The following is a 13,676-nucleotide window of genomic DNA, read 5'->3' on the forward strand; positions in this document are numbered from 1 at the left end:
TCACAGAATCAATCCTATGTGAAGAGTTTTGCAACAAATTTTTACACATTAAAAAAGTTTCCCATTCTAGCCACTGGTTCACTGAAGCGCTGATTTTGCAAGTACAAACATGCTTAATTTTAGTTATGCAACTATGTGAAGTGAAAACAGTGGAACTGAGTATCCCTTTAAACAGCGGAGGTTTTTACAACAGAAGGATCTAAGTAGTTACAATAAAGCTGCTTCCTTGACAAAATCCTACCAGCCTGCCCCAATTTCATAATCCAGGAGGGCTGCCAGCACTGAACAATGTAAAGCCGCTAATGAAGCTAAAGGGGAAAGGAACTACAACAAGGTCACTTGCATGCCACACCAAGCATTTCAGTATCTGCCAGCGCTGCTATAGAAACAGTCTTGTTAGGAAAAACAAGCCAGATCAAGAAGAGTCCTCCAATTACAGTGGAAGCCGATATGCACTGCAACCGGGAGGTTGCTTTAAACCTCAGGTGACTGTGCTGAGATACAACATTACAGCTCTTGTTCAAACCATATAGGCCGGCATTTCTTTAGTGGAAAAAGACTGGCTGTGCAATCCTATTCATACTTATCTGGGAGCAAGCCCTACTAAATGCAGTGGGACTTACTTCTGAGCAAACCTGCATAGGTTTGCACCGTAAGGAGAATACCAAGTGTCAGTAACTTTTATAACAGATGCTATCCTGGGTTATAAGACGATGTTTATGGCAAGATCTTTCCTGCTTAGGAATGGCTGCAGCTGCCTCACCAGCTGAAGCTCATGAAAGGTGTCCCTGGCCACCACTGCCCTTTCTTTATCCAACAACTCTTCTTCACAACTCTTCCTATATTTTTACTCCTTGGGAGAAGGCAACTTTTCAGGTAGCTGCAGAATCCAGGGGAAGGCAGGAAAGATCCATTCCATGAGCTGATTTCTGTTTTTTTTTTAATATATATATATATATATATATATATATATATATATATATATATATATATATATATATATATATATATACATACACACACACACACACACACACACACACACACACACACACACACATATATATATATATTTGTCATTTATGGGTCATTATATCACTATAATTCTTCTAAATAAAAAATTACTTTTCATCCATTACTATATTTCTACAGTTAAATTCTACACCATATTTCAATATATGATTCTCATATACGCAAGTGTTGTTAATTACCAGATTAAAATAAAATCACCTAAATATAAACAATCTTAACCATATTTATTATAAAAGGGTTGCCATTTCAGTTGATGTTCTTCATATTGTCTTCCTTGTAATTGATTAGTGAGCTTTGCCATAGTAGCGAATTCCATCATTTTTGTAATCCATTCTGTCAAACTGGGTATCTCTTTATTTTTCCAATGTCTTGCGTAAACAATTCTCACTGCAGTGGTCGCATATTGGAAAAATTCTTTTTGTATAGCTCGTAACTGAGTTGGAATCATCCCCAGAAGCATAGATTTGGGATTTAAGTCAAAGTTTCTGTATTTGGATCACCGGACCCAATTCAATAATTCCCACTGGAGGAAGTTCACAGTTACCGGTAACTGTTTGAGTGTATTTGGCAAGCATATAATACTGCCGTATAGTTCAAGACAGTTTCTGTATCACTGCACTTGGGAATGGGAATGGGAAACAATACCTGAAGCTTTTTCAGGTGGTTATATTTTTATACCACCAATGCACAGTTGTTATTCATTTCTTGAGCAGCCTCTAGATGTTTTCCCCTAAAGACAGATGTAGGGGTTTGGTGGAGACAGCACAATTTCCTAGCATTCACACCATAGTATTTTACTGGCGGAGCAGGTCAGAACAGGAGAAGCTATACCTCTCTCCTCACATCTAAAGTGTAGCAAAAACTGCCCTATGACCAATTATAAACTATAAGAGCGATCATAGCTAGGATATTATCATCTGGAAATGGACAGATTGCGTCAACTTCTCCAGCAACTATTATCCAGCAAGCTCCTTTAGGAAATAAAAGGGCTCGTTTAATATAGTAATTGAATTAAGAGCTAGCTTGTAAAAGGAAAAAGTTATCTTGGGTGCACAGACCGTTCTGATCATAATCTTCATACTCCTCCCAATCATATCCTCTGTTCTCTTTATCATTTATTATTCTGACAAATACCAAAAAGAAAGGCATGCAAAGTTTCTGTAATACTCAAATGTTCAAAAGAAATGCATTTTAAAGAACTTAAACGAAAATGTTATTTGGAAAAAAAGAAAAACGATGCAAGGATAATGAAGCCACACACACAAAGAATAAATACTGAGGAAAAGAGAAGGGAACCAAGTTGATTTCACAAATTTTTTGCTTCTCTGGGAGCTGCTACATCCACCCACTCATGGCATAAATTTGCTGTACAGGAAACTTGGCTAAATGAGTGGGAATTAAAAAAAAAAAAGTTGACGTGGCCTTCATATGACTAGGATGAGTTCACAAAGAGGCCGAGTTACAAACTTTTAAAGCAGGGATGGGGAACGTCAGGCCCGCGGGCCGTTTACGGCCCCCAAGGCCATTTTCGGTGGCCCTCGGGAGCTCCAGGGCCCTGCCACAGAAATACAGTGCAGCACGGCCCTCCCTGAAGCCACAGCGTGCAGGAACGCTGTGGCCCCTTTAAACCCCCTCTCGCCAACTGTCAGCTGTAAATTGACGAGAGGAGTGGGGAGGGAGAAAGATGCTTCCCCAAGGGAAGGCAAAGCATTCCTGGCCATGGCACAACAGTTTAAACCTCTCACTGCTGAGGGAGGGGGGAAGGAGAGGAAAAAGCCAGCCGCTCCCGGCAGCGGAGCATGCGCGTGGGAGCCAATCAGGTGCAGGACTTTTGTGGACTGGGGGGGAAGGTAGGAAGGCTGAAGCCCTGGTCGCATGGAGCCGGCTGTGTGTGAAGGCTTTTCTCTCTTTTCTTCCTTCTTCTGTCACTCTCTCTCCTTTCTCTACTCTTTTTCTGTCTTTCTTTCTCCCCCTTTTTCTTTTTTTCTCTCCTTCCCTTTTCTTTCTTTCCTTCTTTCCCTGCTTCCTTCCTTCTTTCTGTCCTTCTTCCCTTCCCTCATTCTTTCTTTCCTTCCTTCTTCCCTTCCCTGCAGATTGACTGCAGGCTGCAAGTTGCGCCCCCCTGGCACCTCGGTTGCCTGGGCCCACCGCTGGCTGCCCTCCCACCTGGGAGGAGGGGGAAGACCTGGGGGAGCAGAGGCACCCTCCAAGCCTTCTCTGCATAACCTCCAGGTGGTGGCTGGAGATCTCCTGCTATTACAACTGATCTCTAGCCAATAGAGATCAGTTCCCCTGGAGAAAATGGCCACTTTGGCCATTGGGCTCTATGGCTATGCAGTCTTTCTCCCCAAACCCCACCCTCCTCAGGCTCCACCCCCATAACCTCCCGCCAGTGGTGAAGAGGACCTGGCTACCCTAGCTTCTCTCTCCCCCCCACCAGGAGATCTATGCCCGGTATGACGCCCAAACGATGTTATAAATATGCAAATGCCCCTTGGCAGAAAAAAGGTTCCCCACCCGTTTTAAAGCATTTTGATGTTTTTTCTGAGCCAGGAACAAAATGACCAGTAAAAACCCACCCACTGTAACTCTGCAAGTTGTGTTTCGCCCATCTAGGGCAGTGAAACCAATGGCCGATCGCCCCTCTTCAGCAGGGCAGGGAAATGAATGGGAAATGTCCAAAGTTACGGTACTATACACATCATGAATACCATGACCCAGTACCAGAACTGAGGGGAAAACATTCTTATCACCCATCCACCCCTTAATTAGGAACGCCAGCCTCTAGGTGGGACCTGTGGATCCCCTGGAATTACAGCTCATTTGCAGACGACAGAGGTCAGTTGTTCTGGAGAAAATGGATGCTTTGGAGGATGGACATTGTAGCCCACTGAGGTCCTCCCCAGGCTCCATTTCCAAATCTCCAGGAGTTTCCCAACCTGGATCTGGAAAGTCTATTCCTCATCCCCCACCAGTGACCGGGGGGACCTGGCAACCCTATCCATAATGTTTAGGGTTGCCAGGTCCCTCTTTGCAACCGGCAGGAGGTTTTGGGGACAGAGCCTGAAGAGGGTGGGGCTTGGGGAGGGACTTCAATGCCATAGAGCCCAATGGCCAAAGCAGCCATTTTCTCCAGGTGAACTCATCTCTATCAGCTGGAGATCAGTGGTCATAGCAGATCTCCAGCTAGTACTCGGAGGCTAGCCACGGGAGGAGCTGAATGAAACTAAACACGCACAGGGTTGCCGGGAAAGCAAACACTGTGGCGGCCGCTGTGATTTATGACGAGGAAGGGCGGGATTGCACTGTAATACGCTGATCTCCCGTTAAATGGCGCCAACAGATTTAAAAGGCTGCTTGTCTGCCCTGTGTGTGTGTGTGTTAAGTGCCGTCAAGTCGCTTCCGACTCATGGCGACCCTATGAATGAAAATCCTCCAGAATGTCCTATCTTTGACAGCCTTGCTCAGATCTTGCAAACTGAAGGCTGTGGCTTCCTTGATTGAGTCCATCCACCTCTTGTTGGGTCTTCCTCTTTTCCTGCTGCCCTCCCCTTTCCCGGCAGGGCTGTCTTTTCCAGTGTCCGCCCCGCCCCTCTATAAAAGAGAGAGAGAGGAAGCCAGGTCTGACTCACCTTCGCCATGGCTGCAGGGGGGGTCGATCAGGCGAGACGCTGCAGGGAAAAGGGTCACAAGAAAGAAAGGAGAGTTCAAACGGCGGCAAATTTGGAGGAAAGTTCTCCGCAGAGCACGGGCGGCAGAAAGCAACCCGTTTCAAAGCCGACAAACTTGACAAGAAGAGTAGTAGGAAAGGGCAAGAGTCCAGGAGCACCTTAAAGACTAGCAAGAATATTTTCTGGCAGGGGATGAGCTTTTGTGAGCTGTGGCAAGAGTCCAGGAGCACCTTAAAGACTAAGAAGAATATTTTCTGGCAGGGGATGAGCTTTTGTGAGCTGTGGCAAGAGTCCAGGAGCACCTTCATGACTAACAAGAATATTTTCTGGTAGGGGATGAGCTTTCGTGAGCCACGCTGTGGCTCACGAAAGCTCACACCCTACCAGAAAATATTCTTGTTAGTCTTGAAGGTGCTCCTGGACTCTTGCCCTTTTCTACTACTGCAGACAAACTAACACGGCTACCCACTGGGAAGTGACAAGAACAGTTCTTCCTCCCCCCCCCCCCCCATCTAACTTTGGGAAACTCCGACTTCGGGAGCGCCGAGTCCTGGGCCCACGTCCCCAAGCGGGGAAGCGGCGCCAGCGGCCGCCTCGCTTCGCCTCCGTTCCCCCCCCCCCCGCGGCGCCGGAGCGGAAGACGAGCGCCCCCAGGGGCAACAATGTATTCAACCCCTATCGGGCGAAAACGCCCGGTCGCTGCATCCTCCTTTCATCCCTGTTCCAGCCAGGCTCGAGCGCGCATCCGGCGCAACGCCCGCGCTCCACCCAGGCTGAATCCTGGCTGAAACAGGGATGAAAGGAGGATGCAGCGCCCGGGCGTTTTCGCCCCTAGTAGGCTTCTTTGGGCGTCCTTCGCTGCTCCGTACGAGCCGAGCCTTGACTGCCCCCCCCAGTCCCCGAGGCTGCCCCCCCCGCCGCCGCCTGAGTCCCCTCGCCCCCCTCGCCCTCCTGCCCCGGCGCTCACCGAGAGAGCTCAGCAGACGGCGCAGGGCGAGCGCAGCCCAGTCAAGCGCAGCTCGCCGGTTCTTGCAACGAGGGAGCGCCGGGGGGAACTGCGAGGGCTGCGGCGGCCGGCCCCACCCTGCGCTCGCCTTCCCCCGCCCAGTGCGGGGCTGGGGCCGCCCCGCCTCTAGCCGCACCCCCGGGCTCGCCGCGCACAGGCGGGTGGGGCTGTGGCCTTCGTCAGATGCCCAGGGGCGGCAAGGAGGACGCGCGAGGCCATGGGGCATGAGCAGCGCCTTCCTGGCGGGCTGGCCCTGCGCCTTCATTTGGTGGTTTGGAAAGGGCAAGAGTCCAGGAGCACCTGAAAGACTAACACAAATAGTTTCTGTAGTAGAAAAGGGTGAGAGTCCAGGAGCACCTTCAAGACTCACAAAAATGTTTTCTGGCAGGGGATGAGCTTTCGTGAGCCACAGCGTGAGCTGTGGCTCACGAAAGCTCATCCCCTGCCAGAAAATATTTTTGGTAGTCTTCAAGGTGCTACTGGACTCTTGCTCTTTTCTGTGGCTCACGAAAGCTCATCCCCTGCCAGAAAATATTTTTGGTAGTCTTCAAGGTGCTACTGGACTCTTGCTCTTTTCTGTGGCTCACGAAAGCTCATCCCCTGCCAGAAAATATTTTTGTAAGTCTTTAAGGTGCTACTGGACTCTTGCTCTTTTCTGTGGCTCACGAAAGCTCATCCCCTGCCAGAAAATATTTTTGTAAGTCTTTAAGGTGCTACTGGACTCTTGCTCTTTTCTGTGGCTCACGAAAGCTCATCCCCTGCCAGAAAATATTTTTGTAAGTCTTTAAGGTGCTACTGGACTCTTGCTCTTTTCTGTGGCTCACGAAAGCTCATCCCCTGCCAGAAAATATTTTTGTAAGTCTTTAAGGTGCTACTGGACTCTTGCTCTTTTCTGTGGCTCACGAAAGCTCATCCCCTGCCAGAAAATATTTTTGTAAGTCTTTAAGGTGCTACTGGACTCTTGCTCTTTTCTGTGGCTCACGAAAGCTCATCCCCTGCCAGAAAATATTTTTGTAAGTCTTTAAGGTGCTACTGGACTCTTGCTCTTTTCTGTGGCTCACGAAAGCTCATCCCCTGCCAGAAAATATTTTTGTAAGTCTTTAAGGTGCTACTGGACTCTTGCTCTTTTCTGTGGCTCACGAAAGCTCATCCCCTGCCAGAAAATATTTTTGTAAGTCTTTAAGGTGCTACTGGACTCTTGCTCTTTTCTGTGGCTCACGAAAGCTCATCCCCTGCCAGAAAATATTTTTGTAAGTCTTTAAGGTGCTACTGGACTCTTGCTCTTTTCTGTGGCTCACGAAAGCTCATCCCCTGCCAGAAAATATTTTTGTAAGTCTTTAAGGTGCTACTGGACTCTTGCTCTTTTCTGTGGCTCACGAAAGCTCATCCCCTGCCAGAAAATATTTTTGGTAGTCTTCAAGGTGCTACTGGACTCTTGCTCTTTTCCGTGGCTCACGAAAGCTCATCCCCTGCCAGAAAATATTTTTGGTAGTCTTCAAGGTGCTACTGGACTCTTGCTCTTTTCCGTGGCTCACGAAAGCTCATCCCCTGCCAGAAAATATTTTTGGTAGTCTTCAAGGTGCTACTGGACTCTTGCTCTTTTCCGTGGCTCACGAAAGCTCATCCCCTGCCAGAAAATATTTTTGGTAGTCTTCAAGGTGCTACTGGACTCTTGCTCTTTTCCGTGGCTCACGAAAGCTCATCCCCTGCCAGAAAATATTTTTGGTAGTCTTCAAGGTGCTACTGGACTCTTGCTCTTTTCTGTGGCTCACGAAAGCTCATCCCCTGCCAGAAAATATTTTTGTAAGTCTTTAAGGTGCTACTGGACTCTTGCTCTTTTCTGTGGCTCACGAAAGCTCATCCCCTGCCAGAAAATATTTTTGTAAGTCTTTAAGGTGCTACTGGACTCTTGCTCTTTTCTGTGGCTCACGAAAGCTCATCCCCTGCCAGAAAATATTTTTGTAAGTCTTTAAGGTGCTACTGGACTCTTGCTCTTTTCTGTGGCTCACGAAAGCTCATCCCCTGCCAGAAAATATTTTTGTAAGTCTTTAAGGTGCTACTGGACTCTTGCTCTTTTCTGTGGCTCACGAAAGCTCATCCCCTGCCAGAAAATATTTTTGGTAGTCTTCAAGGTGCTACTGGACTCTTGCTCTTTTCCGTGGCTCACGAAAGCTCATCCCCTGCCAGAAAATATTTTTGGTAGTCTTCAAGGTGCTACTGGACTCTTGCTCTTTTCCGTGGCTCACGAAAGCTCATCCCCTGCCAGAAAATATTTTTGGTAGTCTTCAAGGTGCTACTGGACTCTTGCTCTTTTCCGTGGCTCACGAAAGCTCATCCCCTGCCGGAAAATATTTTTGGTAGTCTTCAAGGTGCTACTGGACTCTTGCTCTTTTCTGTGGCTCACGAAAGCTCATCCCCTGCCAGAAAATATTTTTGGTAGTCTTCAAGGTGCTACTGGACTCTTGCTCTTTTCCGTGGCTCACGAAAGCTCATCCCCTGCCAGAAAACGTTTTTGTGAGTCTTGAAGGTGCTCCTGGACTCTTGCCCTTTTCTACTTCAGACAGACTAACACGGCGACTGCGAAACTGGCACAGACCTGCTCCACGCTTCTGAAGAGCCCCTTGAACGCCGCCTTTCGAGTTTGCTCCTCCCCCGACGCGAAGAATCCCCTCAAACAAGCATGCAGAATCACAGCTGCGCGTGAGCTATGCTCACGCGGATGGCTAGGCAAAGAGGAACGAAAAAGCCGGCGAGTGGCGGCGGGGGGGTGGAATTTCTCCTTTGGCATCGGGACCGTGAAGAGGCATTTTAAAGGCCGCGTTTTTTTTTAAAAAAAAAGCTGTGAACAAGCATCAAAATGGACCCCGCGTTAATGGCCAATGACTCTAGGATGTTCAAGCTGAAGTTGTTTGCAGACTGCTGCTCGTTAAGAAGGACCTCACTGCCCATATTTACTTGATTGAAAGTGAGTAGCCCCATTGAATTCTCTGGGACTTCTAATAAACTTGCATAGGTGGAGGTAACAACAGGCCTTCTGCAACGCATCATTAGGATCACACATGTCATGGGTGTAGGCATTTTTTTAATCCCTGCGTGTTTGCACCTATTTTACCACATATGCTACAAAACAAATTACCATATGCAGTCGTCACTAGAGGCAGGATTAATGTCATGTTGTGCATCCCTTTGTAGGAAGGGTGTGTTGCGTGAAAGGACTTTAATTCACATAAGAGATAGATAAGGAACTGAGGCTGAGGTAGGGTTGCCAACCTGCAGCTGGAGATCTCCTGCTATTACAACTGATCTCCAGTAGATAGAGATCAGTTCTCCTGGAGAAAATGGCTGCTTTGGCAATTGGACTCTATGGCATTGAAGTCCCTCCCCAAACCCCGCCCTCCTCAAGCTCCATCCCAAAAACCTCCTGCCGGTGGCAAAGAGGGACCTGGCAACCCTAGGCTAAGGGATAGGCATTTTCTCACACAAGGCTGAAGATGGGGACTTCTAGGATTGAGAATGAAATCCATATTGGTCAGAAATTCAGAATGCTGGTTCACATTACAAATGCTTGTCCACAGATTCCTCTTTGGAACAGATCTGGTCATAAAAGCAGATTTAATCTTCATGTGTGAAAACATACGGCCCATTTTTTTTATTATTATTTATTTTATATCCTGCTTTCCTTCCTAATCAGGACCTCAAGCCGCTTGTCCCATTGTTCTTCCCACATCCACTTTAGGATAGATTGAGAGACTGTGAAGGAACCGGAACATTGTTATCCCTTGTAGCATCACCCTCTATTTGAACCAACAAAGGGGCAGAGTGAGAGGGCAGCATCACAGCTCACAAGCCCTTTCAGATGTTTGGTTTGGGAGCTCCAACCACACGTAATGGAAGTGAATGAGGCCCCAGATTTTTAAGGGCACATGTTCATGTGTACCACAGCTGTATGCGCATGCAAAATACAAAATGTTGCTCCTTTCACACAAAATGGTGACTACGCATATCAGGATGATAATGGGTAATGCACACTCCCATTGTGAACGGCTGGAGCATGAAAATAAAAAGTTGAAAACGTTGCCAGATAGATCCCCATTAGCTACATAGGCCTTTTATGCATGGCTGTTTCCCTCGCCGTCACCCCTCTGACGCTTTCGGGTCTTTGTTTTGATTATGCATGTCGTTTCCAACCATCAGAGGTTGCCTTGCTCTCCCCCACATTTGGCCATGTTTTCAGGGACCTGGTTTATCTTGAATTTGAAAACATGGGGAAATGCAGGGGGAGAGCGAGGCGACCTCTGACAGTCAGAAACGGCATGCATAATCAAAACAAAGACTCAACGTTGTCAGAGGGGTGACCGCGAGGGAAACAGCCCTGCATAAAAGGCCATAGATGTAAGGTTACTACCATTTTTTCTGGCACTGCAGGAGGGAAAAAACTTGCTCTATGAACTCCACATGCACCCTAACTTAACATTTAACAAGATTTGATTCCGCTGCCCTTGAAATATTCTGCCAACACCAAACCATCCAAACCAACTGCCAACACAAAGTTAAACCTATTTAAGTCTGTTGAATTAAACAGACTTGAATATACTTAATTCTGTTTTGGGTTGTGGCCAGCTTTCCTCAAATACCTGATCCACCTCCCCTTACAATTCTGAAGAATTCAGAATTCAGAGTTGGAAGAATGGGAAAATTCAGAATTGCTAATTCAGCTATATATCATAAGATCGTGATATGAAAGGGGACCTTTGAGACCTATTTATTTTTATTATTGCATGTACTGTATACATTTTCATGGCAAAACAGAACATAAATTTTAAATAAAACTAAATTATGTATTGTGTCAGTATAATTAGTCTGATTCTGTAGACTAATGTCATACAGAGCCAATGACAGCAGTAGAGGTTTGCAATGTGTTAAGAATTGTGAACTGCTGTTTCCAAAAACATTCCAGAAAGTTCAAGCTGACCTTTTAAAAGCCAAAACCAACACCGAGAAATGTCTAGATACTACATCTAACAACGCCCTAGAAAAATGTTATTTGTAATGCTTTCCAAGATCTCAGAACTTTATAACCAGACTAGGAGCCCCTTGATAAAAGGTAGTGGGGAAATGTACATGCAATAGAATCCAAACCCGCCAAGTACAACACGTTCTAAATCCCCAAGGCAGAATTCAGTGTAAAATATCTGCACGGCTGCATGCACAAAGGAACAGAACCAAAATCTGCTGGGGCAAAGAAAAATAATACTGACTCAGACCCAACTGGTGATTCAGATTCATGCAGTGGAATCCTTGGAAAGGGAAAAAAAGAAAGTTTTAAAAATAAAAATGCTTCCTTAAAAAGAAAGAACCTAAAGCAATGAGAAATGAAATGTAAATATTCAGGAAATGATCCGCATAATTCATTGCATTCGCATTCCGCCCTCCCTCCAAGGCATCCAGCATGATGCACATGGATCCTATTGTGAGAAAGGTTTGGCTGAGAAAGAATGACTGGCCCAAATCATTCATTAAACTTCACAGCCCAAGGCTTGGTCTGTCCGACCCAAGTCGAAGACTTTAACCACCGCACCACACTGGCTCTCTGAGCATCAAGACTTCAGCTAAAAAGAAGAAACAAGCACTGTTACTGCCAGCAAAACAAACTGCAAGGAAAATTTATATGCATATCTGGGTGAGGCTTATTTACATATTTAGTTTCAGAGAGTTTTGAAATGTAGCATGGTAAAATACATTGAGATGCTCAGAATGATCTTTGCAACACATGTATTGCCCCCAAAGAGTGTTATGCTCAGCTGGGAACAACCTGCTGGTGGTCCCTGGCCCAAAAAGCATTTGGCTGTCCTCAACCAGGGCCAGGGCCTTCTTAGTTGTGGCCCAGGTCTGATGGAATTCTTTGTCAAGTGAGACCCGGGCCCTGCAGGATCTGAAACAATTCCACAGGGCCTGTAAGTCTGAGATGTTCCACTGTGCCTACAGTTGAGGACAGTGACAGTTTCCATCTTGCTGGCCTCCTTCCCTCCCTCCTTCCCTTTTTATTATTTACCTATATCCTGTTTATTTTAGTCCCCATCCCTTTCCTTTGAGAGTATCCCGTCTTTTCCCCCCTTGCTCTTACCCTCTGAATTGGTCCCTGCTATGGTTTGCTGTTATATGGTTTTAGGGCGCCTTTGGCAATTTTAAGCTATATTATGGTTTTAAATTGTATTTTGTTGGGATTTTAACTGTGAATGGGGTAGAACTTACCCAGACATCCAAATTGGACCAGTAAAGATGAAGATGACTGCTGATTATGACCTTTAACTCTGATGCTAGGGGTGGATCGTCTCTAAAATATCTTTTATCTCATCCAAAAACATCTTTAAAAAATCAAGGCACCTTCTGTCAGGGTCTCCAGTTTAAAATCACTATTGAGCAGGCACATATGCTCAAATTCACTCTTTCCCCCTCCCTACTTTGTGCAGCATGCTAAGTGTACCACTCCTCTATGTTTCCTTCCCATTAATATATTAAGCCAATTTTACATTCATTAAATTGGTGTAATAAACTTTTGGATTGGACCCAAAACTGCTTATCTGAAGATAAGAGCCGGGGGGGGGGGGGAAATGGGAAGCAAAAGTAGCCCTAGAATGGGCCCCGTACCCTAACCGAGAGGGGGGGGAGGAGCAAAATCCAGCGCACTCGTGGTGGCTGTGCATCCAGCCTGCATGGGGCTTAGGCAGCCAGCTTGCTTCCAATGGCTTCAAGGGCTACCAGCTTGCCATACTTGTAGTTAAAAGGGCCACTCTGAATGGAAAGAGACCCACTCTTGGCTTGAGGTTGGGGTGGCTCCCCAGGCCATCAGGCTAGGGTTGCCGGGTCCCTCTTCACCACTGGCGGGAGGTTTTGGGGGCGGAGCCTGCAGAGGGCAGGGTTTGGGGAGGGGAGGGACTTCAACGCCATAAAGTCCAATTGCCAAAGTGGCCATTTTCTCCAGGTGAACCGATCTCTGTCGGCTGGAGATTGGTTGTTATAGCAGGAGATCTCCAGCTAGTACCTGGAGGTTGGCAACCTTACATCAAGTTTCGTGCTGGAGACATGAGTATCAGTACTAGTGAAATATGGTCTGATAGTAGTAGCAGAAGAAGAAGAGTTGGTTTTTATATGCTGACTTTCTCTGCCACTTAAGGAAGAATCAAACCGACTTACAATTACCTTCCCTTCCCCACAACAGATACCCTGTGAGGTAGGTGAGGCTGAGAGAGCTCTCAAGAGAGCTGTGACTAGCCCAAGGTCACCCAGCTGGCTTCTTGGGTAGGAGTGGGGAAACCAACCCAGTTCACCAGATCCACCACTCGTGGCGGAGTGGGGAATCAAACCCGGTTCTCCAGATTAGAGTCCACCGCTCTTAACCACTACACCACACTGGCTCTCCCAGTAATTATTGTATATGTTGATTTACATGTATCAAATCAGAAGTAAACCTTCAAGAACCTAATACCTATTTCTCAGTGTGCATTCAGCAGTATTTCTGGCTGTATCATGTTAGAATGACATGCAGAGACATTATACGCTTATTCTAGTATTGCATATACTGAAATCTAACTAGTTATGTTGTTAGTGAAAAGATGGTTTCTACATCTTATGTACTTCATTAGAGATGCTGTTTTGAGTCCCAGTAAAAAGCACTTCGAGGAAAAGAGGTTTACAGTACTTCTAAACCATAGTCCATTACAAATGGTTTTTACTGGAAGATTCCTGAATTCTCCAGCAATTCTCATTGCTGAAAAGAATGCTAATGGAAACCAGAGAGAGAGAGAGAGAGAGAGAGAGAGAGAGAGAGAGAGAGAGACCTTGTAATTATCTTACTAGGAAAATGTTCGTTTTCTCCAGTGACTCTGGTAATCACATTACAAGAACAACAGTAGAGCAAAGGTCTGAAAAAGGAGGCTCCAGTTACAAAGACCCTCCAGAAAGGAATT

The sequence above is a fragment of the Euleptes europaea genome, chromosome 9, assembly GCF_029931775.1.
Source record: "Euleptes europaea isolate rEulEur1 chromosome 9, rEulEur1.hap1, whole genome shotgun sequence".
NCBI lineage: Eukaryota > Metazoa > Chordata > Lepidosauria > Squamata > Sphaerodactylidae > Euleptes > Euleptes europaea.